Genomic DNA, 16,928 nt, shown 5'->3' on the forward strand with positions numbered 1-16,928 from the left:
GATCTGGGAGTCAGGAAGTAGGATAAAGGCTTCTGGAAACCCAGTGCTGAGAATGGGTTGCCAGATCTAGCAAGTAAAAATACTGGATGCTCCATTAAATTTGAATTTCAAATGAACAACAGATAATTTTTTTTTTTTTAGTATAAATATATCCTGTAAAATATTTGGGATATACTAAAAAAATTCTTTTTCAATTTTTAAAATTTTAATATTTTAAAATTCAAATTCACTAGGCGTCCTGTATTTTATCCAGCAGCCCTAGCTGAGAACACATCTCAGCTGCCTCCCTGGAATGACCCACGCCATCCCGTGTCCCCCGCTGCCTCTGACTTAGCTCCAGTTTACCTGCCTGTGAAATGGAGTCGCCAGACTCTGCCTTACTCCAGGAGTTCTGCAAGGAGCGCAGTTTAAGAATATAGTCTTTAGTGCCAGAGCAGCCCCTCCTGGCCATCAAGAAGCCTTAAGCTGAACACAAAACTCCTGAGTTTCAGCTCGTACATCTGTAAGATGGAGATAGCAATGTCTGTCCACTAGGCTGTCATGGGGATTAAATGAGATAATGTATGTGAAGTGCCTGGCATACAGTCAGGGCCTAATACAAGTTGATCCCCTTCCCACCAGACCACGACCACAGCTGCAGCCTACACGCCTGCCCCCAGGGATTACAAATCAAGCATCTCCTGTCATCTCAGAGTTTGACAATTGGCTTTTTTGATCTTTTCCTTAAAGCAGCAGCAGCTGTGAGTTGACTCTTCTCACCTGACTTCACCTTTCTTCACAATCCTCAGCAGCAGTTCAGTTCCTTATCTGCGCTTCTCACTCTCTCAAGGAGGGCGGAGGAGGATCAAACTCACTTTGATAGCAGACTCTCAGGGATGTCGGCCAAGCGGGACCACTGAGAGCAGATCCCGAAGTCATTTGGAAATGGGTGCCCTGGCCTCCTGAATAGAGAATGTAAGGAGGCTGTGCTGAGTGGGGGCAACCCTAGCCAGCAGGGGCCCCTTCTCTTCTGGAGCCTGTCTGTCTGTCTGTTTGTGTCTGTCTGTCTGCTGCTGTTCAGCATAAATGACTAAAGTGGACTCTGCAATGGAGGGCAGGGCTGACTTCCTTCTCTGGGAGCCAAATCTTCATAGTCCTTTTGACTCCTGGATCTCCCTGTGCCTCCCAATGAGGCCCAGAGAGTTTTAAAAAAATCTACCCAAAGTCAGTTAGTCAGCTATAGGCTCAAAAAACTAGTGTTTATCCATAAATCCCCAAATATGGGATTATCCGGTGTCCTGCTAAGTCCAGTGATAGAGAGGGCCCAGGCCACCACTGTGGTTGCATGTATTGAGTGGCATATTCCAGCAGTAGCTGCCCCTACTGCCTTCTTGCCCCTCCACTTTGGGTGTTCCAAAAGTTGGCACAACTCACACTTTTCCAGGGGCACGAATTGCCCCATGGTCCAGTCATAAGCCAGGCTAATAGGACTTAATGACAGCCCAGCCTTGGCTTTTCCATACCTGAATCTGGTACGAGCACAGCCATCTGTGAGCCACTCTGCTGGGTAGCACAAAGACAACAGCCACACAGACTGTGGAGTTGGCAGAAAACTCTGCACAGGTGATAGCATAGGGACTCATTCGGCTACAGCGACCTGTTTGCACTGCTCCGGGATTTGCTTTGGCCTTGCCTGCAAGGCTTTGTCTTAGCACGAAATGACTTAGAGACCATTATATGGCGGAGGTAGGACAGGCCCTTCCTTCTGCCCTGTTGGTCCTGCTGTGGAATGCTGTGTGCTCTCACCTCTGGGCTGCCTCCTCGGCTGTGCCAGGCAGGTGGGAGGAAGGACCCATGGGCCTCTACTTTATCCCAATGTTTTGTAACCTCATATGAATCTCACACCCTTTGTGAATCTGGCAGAAGCTCTAGCTCAGCCCCGACCAGTAGAATTTTCCGCAATGATAGAAATGTTCTCTGTCTGTACTATCCAGTATGGTAGCCACAAGCCATACGGGGCTATTGAACACTTGATATGAGGCTGGTGTGACTGAGAAACTGATTTTTAAATTAATACATTTTGATTAATTTAAATGTAAATAGTCACATATGACTAATGGTTACTGTATTGCATAGCACAACTCTAGAGGAGGGGTCAGTAAAGAGCCAGACAGTAAATAGTTTAGATTTTGCAGGCCATGTGGTCTCTGGAGCAATAACCCAACTCTAAAGTTGCAATGCACACTAATAGTTATAGACAACATGTCAACAAACAGACTTGACTGTGTTCTAATAAAACTTTATTTACAAAAACAGGCCAGGGACTGGATATAGACAGCGAGGCTGCAGTTTGTTGATCCCTATTATAGACCCTTTGTAGGAAAAAATACACATATCCTTATACCTTTGAAATTTTGCCTCCAATTACAAGAAGTTTGCACACTTCTAATGTCCAACTATAGACCCTGCCCATGAATTCCAGGCTAGAACCGCTGATTTAAAAGGGTTCAATGAATACTCTTAGTCCAATCTGCTCTGCATGATAGAGAAGTGCTTGTCATCGTTCCCCAGAGGAGGCAGTGTGGTCAGGGATCAACGGAACACTTTTTTTCTTAAAGCCTCATGAGCATCGAGGACTGAGACGAACATCTACAAGATTGTTGAATGAGGACACCACAAGGGCCCAGCCACGTCCTCCTGCGTGTCGATCCCTCCTAGGATCTTGGCAGGTACCAACTCTAGTGGCAGTGACTCATTCCCTCAACCATCCCCAAACACGGCCAATCTTCTCAAGGCCAACGTTGATATTGTGCAAGAAGCTCCTGGCCAGAGAGACTATAAGAAGCTTCTAAAGAGATCTCTGTTAGTAAGGAGGTCATAGTTCATACTTGGAGAGAATTAGTTTGGGTTCAGGGCCAAAGGTTCAGAGTGAAGACGTAACCAGGATGACCAAGAACGCAGACTTGATATTAGGAAGAACTGATTGTTTTTTCAAAATAAATTGGGCTATCTCAGGAGACTTCACTTTAAAGATAGGCCGGTCTTTCAGGAGCCCCCAGATAAAGGTGACTGGAGTTATGCCTGAGGCCCTCAGTTAAAAAGGCTTCACTGGAGCCTTCTTAGGAAACTTTACTTAAAAATAACTGAGATCTTCTCAGGAGCCTTCAGTTGTTCAGGTTAAAGCATCAAACTGTGTCCTCCACACCCCTACCGCCGGGGTGGATTTTGCCAAGGAGGTAGGATATGCCCTCATTCCGAGGTGTATTCCTGGCCAAGACGAAGGTGGTATCTATTTCTATATTGCTACAGCTTCATTCAAGAAAGCATCACTTATTCTTTAAGTTCTTGGAAGCAAGGGAAAGAAAGCTTTCAAATAACTGGCATGCTTTACTAGGGTATTATGTTATTACTGTTATTAATTATCATTAACAGTCTTAAAATATCCTATTAATGATCTCAACATGAAATAGCAGTGCGGGTCTTAGCCAAGAGCAGCATAATTACCTATTAATGAGATGTAAATTTCCCAGGGAAATGACAGAGATCTAGACATACCACCTTCTGAACTAACATAATAAAGTTAATAATAATAATAGTGTATAATCTGAAGATATTAGTGTTAATTTGAAGGCTAACACCATATTTAAACAGACTGAGAGAAGGGGAACTCATTTGCATAACTCAAACCAAGAAACTCTAATCCATACTATTAAGGAAAAAGTAATTGTTCTCTGAATGATAGAAAACTAACTCTTTCAAGTTACTATATTGAGCAGAATTTTTTTTCAATGACTTATTTTCTTTCTTTTACTTAGGGTTTATATCTCTCTTATTTCCAAAACCAAGCTGAGGTACCTTATAAAATTAAGCCCAATAGGAAAACGAATTTAAAATAAATAAAAACACAACAAAACCCAGTTAAGGGTACAGAGAAGTAGATGTTAGCAGGCCCTCAGGACAAACTATTACAGCTGAGCTCTGGTTTCAGTTCTCAGCTTCCTGGAAACGCAGTTGGGCAATTTAAGTAACTGAGTTACTGGTCAGTAACAAGCCTTGTTAGGACACGCGCAAGCTCTGAATCGGAAATAGCCCTTTCCGGCGGCCAAAAGCAGCACAGCCCTGCCTGTGGCGATTACAACTTCACATGTCAGGCCCCCGTGGCCAGGACTGGGGGGCACCTACCTTCATAGCTGGCATGGAAGCCCTGAGCACTGACTGCGTAGTCACTGACGAGGCGCAGAGAGAGGGTAGTGGCCACGCTGACAATGGTGGCTGGCAGCTGAAAGCCTGTGAGCCTGAAAGACAAAGAGGTGCAATTTAAGGAGAATAACCCCCTTGGGAACATCTTTAACATCATTAAGCATTTATTGAGCACCTGTTGGGTGCGCGAGGCTGATCTGGGCACAGGGAGCGTTATGAAAGAAGCTTAACACCAGGCAAGCAAAGGGGTTCAAAAACAACGTGGCAATAGAAAGCCAGGGTCTTCTATCACAGAAACATGGGGGGCTACTCCCCTGAAGCCATGGGCTATCCCCAACCTGCAGGCTTGCCTCGTATATGTCTCTTTTCTCCTCTTTGGCTGTCTTGTCCTGCCTCCTCCCTTTCTGGCTGAGGTCTTTTGAGGCTCTGGGTAGATTTCACCAAAAATGCATAACTAATAATTGCCAATAGACAATATTTATTCATGTATCAAGAAAGATAAAGCCGATGCTAAGTAGCAAAATGTAGATGCTTCTTATCATAGACTTTATTCTTTAAAAGGAATAAGTTCTATTGCTTTTGTAGAAATGATAGTGCTTATTATTTTTAAAAGACGAAGCAAAAAATAAAACCCCAATGCAATCTAGAAATAATCATTCTTGACAGGTGACATACAAAGAGATGGAAGGATCAATAGATGGGATCATAGTCAATGAAATAATTTCATACAAATGGGATCGTACTGTACTTGCTTTGAAAATTAAAATGCTTACATTTTCCCCTGTAAGTTAAGTGAAGAAAAAGAAACAGGAATGAAATGTAAGGAATTATTGAACCTGAGATAATATGTTTTTAGCAGAAGAGTCATTTTTAAAAGATTCTGCTAATGCTAAAAAGATAATACAATGAAGCTTTCACTGAACACTTAAAAACATATTTTAGAGATATTTCAGAAAACAAGTTGTCTACTGCTGGCTGTGCTCCACATCTGGTAGCCCCCATGGGTGACTGATTGTGCCCACAAGTGGTAGTGAGGCTTTCCCCTATCTTAGACTCATCTTGCCTCTCCTGATCCCCATCAGGGCTCTGGGAGGGACTTCAAGGTTTACCTTTACCCCCATTTTTGAGTAGTTTGGGATATCTGTGACGCTCCTGGATCCCTCATAACATCTGAATGCCCATATGTCCCATGGAGAGCATGAGTATTGGGTTTAGACAAGTTAAATCAGATATTTGTTAAGGCCCACTGTGAAAAGCCCTGTGATAGCTGAAGCCCCCGCTCTTCCTACCATCCTAATGTTATGAGACTCATATTAACTCACAATACACTTGAAAAAAGGGGAAGGAAAAGTGATCAAACTGTGAAACAGACGGCCTAATAAGTCTCAAGGTCACTCTCTGTTCAGATATAAAAACATCCAGCAAAGGATCCATACCTCCCACCATGTTCCCTCCCTTTCCCTGCTCCTATCTTTCTCTGTCTCCCTCATTTTCTAAAGTGGGTCAAAATTTATATTTAAAAAAAATGAAATCATACATATTAGAAGGAAATGCACCATTTTTATCATTTTACATGGGGGAAGGTCTTTCTAAGGGTGACGCATTTAGAGAACTCCCTTGGCTTCTACCTGCCCACCATTCTCCTGGGGAGCTGTCACTGCATGGGGTTCTGACAAGTACTTCACCCACTCGCTATGGTATATTGCTCAGCTTTATGGACTGGTGTGTGGCATGGAGAAGAGGGAAGAGGGCATATCACTGAAGCAGGGTCATTCTGAGCCCTTCCATGGGATATGACATGCAGACTCTGAGTCTATCATTTTTTGGATTCTAAGTCACTAGAATGTAAACTTGGGACTGCCAGCAACATTTTTATCACTACACAAAGCCTATCTGCTTTAGAAAACATGATATCCCACATAAATACACACAAAGCTGAACAATGAAAAGAGAGACAGAGCCCCAATGACAAATTCTTGAGATCCTTGGTCCATCCTTACACAAAAAGCTATCTCTGCAGTGCCCAGTTACATGAGCCAACATTCTTTGTTTGCTTGCTTGTTTTCCTTCCTTCCTCCCTTCCACCCTTCTTCTCTCTCTCTCTCTCCCTCTCTCTCTCTCTCTCTCTCTCTCTCTCTTTGTTCAAACTGGTTTGATTTGGATTCTATCTCTTGAAATTGATTGAGTAGTAATGAATACGGAATGAAACCCCAGAAGCCTTAAAAGAAAATAACAATTGATTTAATTACATGAAAATTAAAAGTATGTATAGGGAGCAAAAGAAACTAAGAAATTAAAGAGAAAAAAGAAAACTGGAAAGATTATGTATTACATGTATGACAGGAAAAGGGTTAGTATTCAAAGAATACTTACAAATCAGTATGAAAAAGGTAAACAGGTAAAGAGAAAAAGGGCAAAGATATAAACGAAAACAAAAGGATGATCCAATTAATTAATATAAAAAATCTGAAAACTGAATCCACAAGACTTATTTTCCACTGATCAGACTGGCAAATTTCCAGGGTTAAGGAAAATGGACCTTGTAGCTATTAAAAAGATAATAAGGAAATATCATAAATTATACACATACATTTGACAACTTAGATGAAAGGGACCAGTTTCTTAAAAAGCACAAACTACCATAACTTTCCAAGATAAAATAGATCATTTGAATAGCACTATAACTATTAAGGAAATGGAATTATTAATTTAAAATGTCCCTCCCCAAAAAATACACAAGCCCAGATGGTTTCACTGGAGAATTCTACCAAATGTATAAAGAATTGACACTAATTCTACACAGTCTCTTCCAAAAAACAGAGAAGAAGAAACACTTCCAAATGCATTTTATGAGATCAGTATTACCCTGATATCAAAACCAAAAATAGTACAAACGATATACAGCTTCATGGAGGAATCTCGCACCTCACCAAGGTTTCTCCCATGAAGTCATCTCTGGGAACTGTATTCTTTCCACCAAGTAGAACTTGTTGATTTTATTCCCCTGGTTGGTGCCACGATATTTTTGAGCTGCCGTTACAGATTCTTAGACTCTTGGTGCTATATTGACACAAGCTGTGAATAGCTAATGTACACTGTCAACAAACAATTACAGTTTTATCACTTGCAATATATGGAATTGCAGCTTACTAGGCATTTTCTCTAATCACATATTTACCACTGTTCCGCTGTTTCCCAGGCTTGGAAAATAAATTCTAACATGGAGAAATCCAAAAGGCACTGAAACTGGAGGGGATGTGAAAGCTTGGATCTCCCAATGTGGATATTTGAACATCATTCCCCTGCCCCACTGTCTGCTCTTCCTTCACCCACTCGTTATAATTGAATCGATTTTAGACAAGCTGATAACCCACGAGTCAGGAGGAGTCACCATGTTGCAAATCGAAATGAGCAAATAAAACTTTCAGACTGTCCCATCTTTTATCTGACAAGCCTAAATACCATATTGAAAGGAGTGACGTAGCCTTCAATAGTGAAATCCAAACTTATTAGGGAAATGGGGTAAAATGATGGCAAGAAAGGCCAGAGCTCCCTACTGCTGTTGGTTATTTCCCTGTTGAATCTAAAATATGCAGATAACAGATTTTGCAAACAGGTGTCATGGCCATAGATGTAAGCTAACACTCATCTTCCACTTTATCAAGGCTCATTATCTTTCCTACTTCTTTGAGAGCCTTCTCTTTGCTTCTGCCTCCCTGCCTAGACTAACCCAGTGTCTTGGAAACTGGTGATATCCATGCCCCCAACCTTCTCACTCTCCCAAGTTCACAATCCATTAATGGCTTCCCATTGTTTGTAGGATTAAGGCCAAAATCCCTAATGAGTTCCACAAAACTCCTATGATTCAGACCTGCTGGATTCTCTGCCCTATATCCTGGCTGGCTCTGGCCACTCCAGTCTTCTTTGGTCAAGGGTAGGGGCAGTGGTCAGCAGAGAGTGCAGGTAACAAAGTGAGCATTTCCTGTGGAGAATCTGAAAACGATAATAAAATGAACTTGAAAAGTCCACTCCTTATTATCGCCATGAGTCTCTGCTTTGAACAAAGTCAATTAGATAAATTACCCTTCCCCGTCTTTCTCTCCGCCCTCCTTGGTACACAGGTGGCCTCAGTTCCTTCAGTATGCCACCCCTGCCCACCCTCCTTCCTCAAGGTCTTTGCACAAGCTGTGCCCTTTTTTGTTTGTTTGCTTTTTACTGTTTCTTTTTTAGAACACTTTCTCATATCCTCTCCACCTGTTTATCTCATTAACTCTTTCTCATCATTCGAATCTCATTGCAAATGTCTCAACAGTATTTTCAGAAAGATACTTTCCTGAGCTCCCAGACCAGTCTATTTGGCATTCTCACAGGTCCCTTTGGAAGTCACCGATACTTTTCACCACATAGCTACAAGTTTCCCTCCAGATGCACGGTGGAACGGCGCCTCCCTACATTTTCTGAGTTCAGGCCTGGCCATGGCACTGGCTTTGCCAAGAAAATGTGGGTGGCAGTGAACTGTGTCATTTCTGGGAGCCTAGAGGAGCCTGTGTACCTTTTGTAGAACTCCCCTCCCCTTCCCTCTGCTACAGTGATCCCAGGTCTCTGTCAGCAGGGTCCCTGAGTGACTCCATTAAGCAGAGAGCCCCTGCAAACCACTTCTGAACATGTAAAATGGCAATAAATAAAATTTGGGTGACTTAAGCCATTGAGATTATTTGTTATCCCAGTGTTTTTAAAATGTAGATTTTATTATTTCTCAAGTATGGTGAGGCCAATAGCTCAGGAGCCAATTGCCACTGAAAAGATTATTACTTGCAGTTCCTAAGAGGAGGGGACACACCGTGCCACCCAGGGCCACACAGGGAAGCAGTAGGTTCATTCAGGAGGTGGAAGGAACAGAAGGAAAATGAGACTTTACGGGGTTTTCACGGGGGAAGGAATCGGGGAGGCAGCGTGGGCAGGTTCAGCAGCTTTAGGATTGGCTGGTTTGAATAATTTCGTAGGGCTTCTGGGTGTAGGGACAGCCCTTAGTTGTCTGACACCTGGCCCTGGGATGATTAGGGCAGAGAGAGAGTGGATTAACAAGTAGAGATCAAAAAAGTAGGTTGGTGGGCTTGGAATTTGGTTGGTTGCATATGAAAGGCTCATTCCCAGGAGGGAAATTCACTGTCTCTCAGCATTACCTAACCCTGGGAGGGGCTGTCTCCCCTGGTTCAGCAGGGTTCCAAGATGCCAAACATCAGAAAATACAGAAAATGAAAACATGATTAATACACACAAAACAACATGGCCCATCCTGACTAATATCTTATTTTTTTTTTCTTTGCTAGCATTCATCATAGTTCCTAATTAGAGGTTTATTGGGATAAATGTTTTTATTATTTGGTGTGATTATCTTATTAAGGTCTCCCTGACTGGAACAAAAGCTCCATGAAAGCAGTGGTTTCCCAGGTGGAGTGCTCTTGAATGGGATTACTGACTACCCTTATAAGAGCTACCGGAGAGCTTGCTTCCCCTGTCTGTGCTCAGCCCTTCGAAGATACAATGAGAAGCTGGCGGTCTGCAACCCAGAAGATGGCTCTCACCATATCTTCACCATGCTGGCACCCTGATCTTGGACTTTCGGCCTCCAGAAACATGGGAAATAAATCTCTGTTGCTTAGAAACCATCCAGTGCCTGGAATTTTTGTTATAGCAGCCCAAGCTGATTAAGACAAATACAGAATGAATGAATGAACGAATGAATGAATGAATGAATGAATATGCAACTACTAGACAGTGGACAGAAAAGGCCTGACTGAAATCCTTTGAAATGGCAGCTTGCAAAGTTGGCCTTTGGCTAGCATCTGGGAAGGCAGATTTCAGGAGGGACCGACCCCACCATTCCCAGAACCAAGAAGGATGGCTTAAACTATTAGTACAAACATTATGGTTTACACTGAACACCCGCTTTCCCTCGGGAAGTCTGGAACATTGCTACATGGCAGGCAGAGGGTGCCTGTGGAATCGGCACCCAGTAACAACTCTGGGCACTGAGTCCCCAGTGAGCTTCCCTGCGTGGCTACAGGTCACGTTGCTGGAGGAAATACGAACATCCTGTGGGACTCTACTGGGAAAGGACTCTCGGCAGCATGTGCCTGGTTCCCCCTAGACTTCATCCCATGTACCTCTTTCCTCTGCTGTCTCACTCTGTGTCTGTTCACTGTAAAAAAATCATAGCCGTGAGTGCTACTGGATGCCAAATCCTAGGAGCCCTCCCAGCAAATCGCTGACCCTGAGGTCAGTTGTGGGGACCCCAACACGGAGGGTGACAAATGAACACAACCAGATTCTTCTGGAAAGTACAAATACTAGATCGTTCTCCAAAGGATATTCTAGGGTGCTTATGGTTAAGCAGAATGGAGAAGTGTTGGGTTAAACAAAGTGAAGTAAGAATTTTTCAGAAAATAAAGCACTTGTGGGGACTTTTAATAAGCTAATAATAAACTTCCGTGGCAGGAATAGATTATGTAACAGTTCCTCAACCCATTTCATCACAGACCCCTTTATTCTTAGAGCAGTGTGTAGGCTAGGGTTCTAGGGAACCCCCTTTGAGAAAGGACACGCCCAGAAAAGGCAGGTCACAGAGCTCAGGCTATCTGCTGCATGGGCCAGGAGGCTGCTGACACGCCCAGTCTCGAAAGCCCTGAAACTCATAGTGACAAAAAAGCCTGAGAGATGGTTGCTGCACTGCCCTGCGATCTGGAGAGCCTTCTGATAAATCCCCATTTCTGAGGGTGACCCATGCATGTCTCTTACTCGTGATCTTAAAGAGCCCAACTAATACAGAATTGTCCAGGAATAAACAGTAATATAGCAAATTGGACCTTTATTGAATGACTCTCATTTAAAGCTCTTAGCACATCAAACAGTGATATTAAAAAAGACATGTCAATTGACCTTGGGAATAAAAGAGTCAATGTAAGCAACATTTGTTATACTGACAGGCTTGGCAAATAGTGTTTTGATTTGCCAGCAGCCCTACTGCAGGCAGCAGCCACTAGTTAGATACATAAACCATTAAACTAAAAACAGAACTATCATTACAGGCAACATCTAGTAATTTGCAGGTAATTGATGGACATTAGTCATAATCACACACAATACACAGACACACACACGCCCTACAGACACATTTTCTCTGGTAATTCCGATCTGCATTTCATCAAGAGCTTCTAAAACTGGGAAACTTGGGGAAATTTGGCTCTCTGAGTTTTTAAGTATATATATTTTAAGTATATATAAACTCTTTTTTTCATAGAGCATCATCCTCTGGGCTAGAGTTCCATGGAACACTCTCTGAGAAATGAAATGCCCAGAGATAGCAGGTCACGAAGTCACACTGTTGCTACATGGGTCATGAGATTTCTAACGCTCCTGGTCTTAGAAGCCCTGAAATCCACAGTAACAAAAACCTATAGAGGGGGTTCTTGTACATCACCGTATGCTCTTTTTAGGATGTGTTCGGGCTTTAGAAGCAAGGTCTGGAGTCAAAGCACGCCCACCTGCTGAGGTCTAAAAATAAGAAAGCAGCACTCTGTTCTGAATGCCAATCCTCTAAGCATGCTCGCTGTCAACACCCAGGAGTATTTCCCACAGAACTACAGCTTCTAGTTCTACAGCAATGAGACCTGGGTATTCTCTCTTCACGCTCAATTCCAACAGTTCCTTAAGCATATTGCATGGAACACCATCCAGTGTTATGTTAGTAGGTTTGCCTGGGGAAAAAAAAAATGCAAACATAATTTTGGGAAATGCTGCATACAAAGTGGCACCATAATTCCCCAGCTGTGTGCCACGGCACCCTAGGGTGCTGCAGGAAATGTACAAGAGCACTGAGGGATAGTTTGATTTTCAAGGGAAACAACTGTGATACTCAATATCCACTGGACACACAGAATATTAGCTCAAAGTAATTCGCAGTTTCATCACGAAGATATATTCTATTACATGACACTGTATCTTTGGAAAGTTGGGTGTTTAGAAAGTGGCACCTTGTGAAAATCAGTGTGGAACAGGATATTAGGGTAGTGGTGCCCAGTGTGATTTCGAGGTTTGAGAAACTGTGTAGAGCCCAATGAGAACACACATTCCCTAGTAATTGTAGCTATTTAAGGATAAACTAAAATTTGTTTTCTTTCAATTTATATTCACTGTTTTTCCAAACAGCTACAAAGTTGTTAGGGTATGAATATTTATATAGCTATTTGGACTTTACTACTTAATAAATGGAGCGATAGTACTTCTTTTACCATTAGAGTACCATGCAAAAATTACTGAAGCACTTAGCGACACTTCAAACTAAGAAATGTTGGGACCCTGTGCATTACTGTAGTAAAGGCTCTGAGAAGTCCTGCAGGAAGAAAAGTAGGCAAACGTCGTTGAAGCCAGCATGTCCCACACATCTTGGTTCAGCACGCGACACAAACAGCCTTACTTATGACAGCTTGGGAAATCCAGGTGGATATTACCCAGGGTTTGCTCTATGATATGATAGGTTCAAAAAAAAGACCGGAAGCTGACTCATCCCCATGATAAGCACTGAAAAATTATTTCTCATCAATCATTCACTTAACAAATATTAATTGTGTGCCCTATTAAACATCAGGTACTATGCTTGGTTCTGAGGACAGAAATTTATAAGACGTGGACCTGGCCTTCAGGGAGTTCATCCTCAAAAGGAGGCAATTACATTAATTTCTCTGGAAATTTGGCCACTTAGCATCACCTTCACTACTACCACCCTGCTTTGGGCCACCTCCGTCTCCTGCTTTGGTTATTGCAATAACTTCCTAACTGGTGTCCCTCCTTCTCCCTTGTCCCCCGACAGACCGTTCTCAACAAAATGGCTGGCATGACCATTTTAAGTCGGACTTTCATTTCTCTGCTTAGAACCCTTCTAAAGGTGTCCCACTTGATTCAAGACAAAGTTAGTCTTTACAATGACCTAAAGGCCCTGGGCAATCTTCTGCCACAGTTACCCACTCCCATTCCATTACCACTCTCTTTATCACCAGTTCATCTCCCCCTGCTCACCCGCTCCAGGCATAATGGCCTCCTTGCTGTTCCTCCAGCACAACTGTCAAGTTCCTGCCACAGGGCCTTTGCACTTGCTGTTCTTTCCTAGCTATTCCAGCTCTTCCTCCACATGGGCATGGCTGATTCCCTCATCTGCATCAGGTTTTTGCTCACATATCACCTTTACGCTGGGGCCTTCAATGACCACTCTATTTAAAATTGCAACCCTCTCCCCATTCCCACCTCAGCTCTGGCTCCTGGTCCCTCTGTCCTGCATTTTGTCCACAACACTTAGCACTATCTGGCATATTGTATATTTGATTAATCCTTATTTATTAAGTCCGCCTTTCCCCACTAGTATGTGAATTCCATGAGGGCAGGGATTTTTAGCCATTTGGTTCCCTGATCTATGCCCAGCATTAGAGAATGGTGCCAGGCACACAGTAGAAGTTAATAACTAATTCTGTTATTGTTGAAGACACAATGATAAGGCAACACAGTGAGTGTGATGACAGAGATGTGCCCAGGGAATTTGATATCACCAGCTTTAGCTGATCTAAAAAGACAAACTGTTAGCCAATCATCCACTGGGTGTGGAAGGTAATGGAATAACAGGGAGATCATTTCAAGCAAAGGGGATGGCATGAGCAGAGGAAAGACAAAAATCCAAGTTTACATGTAATTTATGAAATTGTTCACCAACCAACGATAAGAGAACAAATAAATACAACCAGCTGTTCATCCTCCATGTGTTTGCCATGACTGCTTAATTACCCATCTCCCCAAGAGAGATTTTTTTTTTTTTGGAGGCTGCTCAGCCTTCTAGCAGATGTAGACTTGATTTGCTTCCACAGGATCTTGGAAAACCCTGACCCAGCTTGGTCTTCCATGACAGAGGCTGAAGCCTCCAGCAGCAAGGGTCAGGAAGGTTGGTGGGATGGAAATGGGGAAGGGGGGCTTTGAGGAAGAGGGGCCATCGTGTCTAGAAAACTGTTGCCTCTACCTACCTCCCCCAAATCAGGCCAGTGGCATCCTGAATTTGGGAATAGGAGCTGTTCTCCTTCCCTAAGGGCTGCCCTGAAAGTCTAAACTACCTTGTCTCCACAGAGCGGCTGGGACCTACCTAGACCCTCAGATGGTGTCATTCTAGGATCAACACTACCTAGAGGAGCTTTGTATTTTCTGTTCCTCTTTTACTAGGAAGACAATCAACAATAGTTGTCCAAATATGAATGAGTGACATGTGGTGTCTCTCTTTGGAGATTCTCATTTTTGAGGACTTGTGCCCACCTAGCCTCTGACAGGTGCTGAGGCCACCCTGGGAAGGGAGCAGGAGGAGCCTCTGAGAGCTCTGGGAGGCTCAAGATGCTGAAAATGTCTGCAAGAGGGTGGGGAGGCTATACCAAGAGAATGGGGTGGCCCATCCCTATCTGCTCCTGCTCCGTGATGCCCTTCCTGTTAGCCACTAGAGCCTATTCTGAGCATGGTACCTTGTCTGAAGAGTCTGGGTCTCCATATTAGAGGCAGCACTTTATGGTGTGCAGCACCTATGTGAATGACAGCCATCATCATGATAAGCAGCAGAGGAGTTTAGGCCCTATCCTTGTGAACTGGACAGTAATGCATCTTGGACATGGAGAGAGGCAGGGCCAGGCCCAGGGCACACAAGGTGCCATGTCCACTGCTTCCCCCATGCTCCAGGGAACCAGGATGAACAGGGCTTCCAAAACCATGGTCTTAGGGAGGCACCGTGTTGATTCCTTCTGAGCTAAAAAAGTGACAGTAGCTCTGCTCAGGCTGAGTCTCTGAGGCCAGGCTGGGCTGTGGAAAAAGAGCCAGCTAGGCCCACAGCTGTGCATAGTAAAGCATAGCCACAAAGGCCAGAACACTGGTGACCAGTGACAGTGGTTGTGGGTAACGGAGGGTCAACTTGAATTATCATATCCAAACAAGGGGTCTGGGTATGTGACAGTAAGGAGCCCTTCCCTGTGCCCTCACCCAGAGACCTGAGAAGAAGAAACCACAGGAGCAGTGAGACAGTTTGGTCGCCTGGTTTAGGGAATCTCTCGAGCCCTATCTGCCAGTGCTGATCTGAATCTCTAACTCTGGTCTGGGTGACTATGTTGCACAACTCCAAGAGGGCTATTCATGTCATAATCGATGGCTCTGGGTTCAGAACTGTTGCCTTATACCTGAATTCCGTTGCTCTGCCTGAAGCCTCAGATTGAGAAGATGTCAGCTTGAATTTGAAATTGGGGTTTACCCCCACGGACGCCATCTTTTCAGTCATCCTTGGTGGCCACACTGCAAAGCAGAGACTGATCCAGTCAATCCCTGAATCCCTAAATCCTGCTCAAGTCTATGGAGATGGAGATGACACAAAGGAAGACGCGGAAGCCTGGAGACAGCGGCAAGTTTGAAGGGACTGACACTTGAAAGCAAGGGAGGTATCACGTTCACAGAGACCTTCGCATTGACCACACCTCCCATGTGATCACACTCTGCCGTCACGCTCCATCAGTCACTCAGCTCTATTTCCTCATGACACCGAACGGCTTATTTATACATATATATCTGTTAATTGTCTGTTTTCCTCTGCTTGAACATAAGCTCAATTTAGTTCAAGGGCTTTTGTCCATCATGGTTACTTTTATATGTTCTGTGCTTAGCACGGTGCCTGGCACACAGCAGATGCTCAATAAATACATATGAAATGGAATGAATTAGTGAGTGAGCGAGGAGTTGGTGGTGTCAGGGAAGCTAGAAAAAGGAAATGTTTCAAGAAGAATGAAGTCGATGGCAGCAAACACTTTCAAAGGAACTGGTAAGGAAGGAGCAGAAGGACAATTGATGTGGCGATTAAGGAGAACAACTGTGACTTCTTCCGGAGCAGTACTGGTGGAGTGGTAAGGCTGACACTGGGTTACAGTGGGTTAAGCTATTAATAGGAAAGGAGGAAGTAGAGACACTGAGTCTAGACAGCTCTCTCAAGAAGCAGGTTGGAAGGAAGAAGGGTCGATAAAAAGCTACTTTTAAACAAAAGCCTCTTTTGCTCCCGATCAGAAGATGCTCATTTCTACTTTTCTCCCCTGCTTGTTCCTCCCTGTTCCTTCTCCCAGGGCACACACACCATTAATCATCTCTCATTACTTAATTTTTTAATAGGATAAGCAAGTTTATGGGCATTTGTTTCAGCCTGATATTCATTCTCTTGGCAGGATAATAATTGATACCTTAAGTGACCTCATTAATCAGCAGAGACAATTAGAACGACATAAGTGGAGGACAATTGGTCATGTTGCCTGTCTCAGAAAGACTGAAAGGTCCCCACTATCTCTAGGTCAGAACGAGACACTTCCACGGTTGACTGACTCCTCATTAGGCTGCCTTCTTGGGTTCCTCCAAGTAAGGCGGAGACAAGATATATATTTTTTTAAATGCTAGTTTACTTATTTTTTTCATACTATATATACATAATTTTTTTAAACATTTTTTTAAATTTTCTCCTCCCCTCCCCGCTCCCCTTCTGTTAACCACTAGTTCATTGTCCGTGTCCATGAGTCTCTGTTTGTCCTGTTCCTTTGTTGCTTTTAGGTTTATATCCCACATATAAGTGATATCATGTGATTTCCAACTTTTTCTGTCTGGTTTATTTCGCTTAGCATGATTATCTTGAGGTCCATCCATGTTGT

At 43.5% G+C, this 16,928-nt stretch overlaps 1 long non-coding RNA gene across 1 annotated transcript in view; it reads right to left on the reverse strand.

The window, feature by feature from the left end:
- LOC105290605 overlaps window positions 1-16,928 on the reverse strand; it is a 136,684-nt gene that overhangs the window by 86,124 nt on the left and 33,632 nt on the right. Inside the window, exon 2 of the long non-coding RNA XR_895764.2 lies at window positions 4,162-4,274. This is a non-coding gene — a long non-coding RNA (uncharacterized LOC105290605). The remainder of the gene's footprint in view (window positions 1-4,161; window positions 4,275-16,928) is intronic.

Source organism: Pteropus vampyrus, unplaced genomic scaffold, assembly GCF_000151845.1.
Source record: "Pteropus vampyrus isolate Shadow unplaced genomic scaffold, Pvam_2.0 Scaffold36, whole genome shotgun sequence".
Taxonomy (NCBI): Eukaryota; Metazoa; Chordata; class Mammalia; order Chiroptera; family Pteropodidae; genus Pteropus; species Pteropus vampyrus.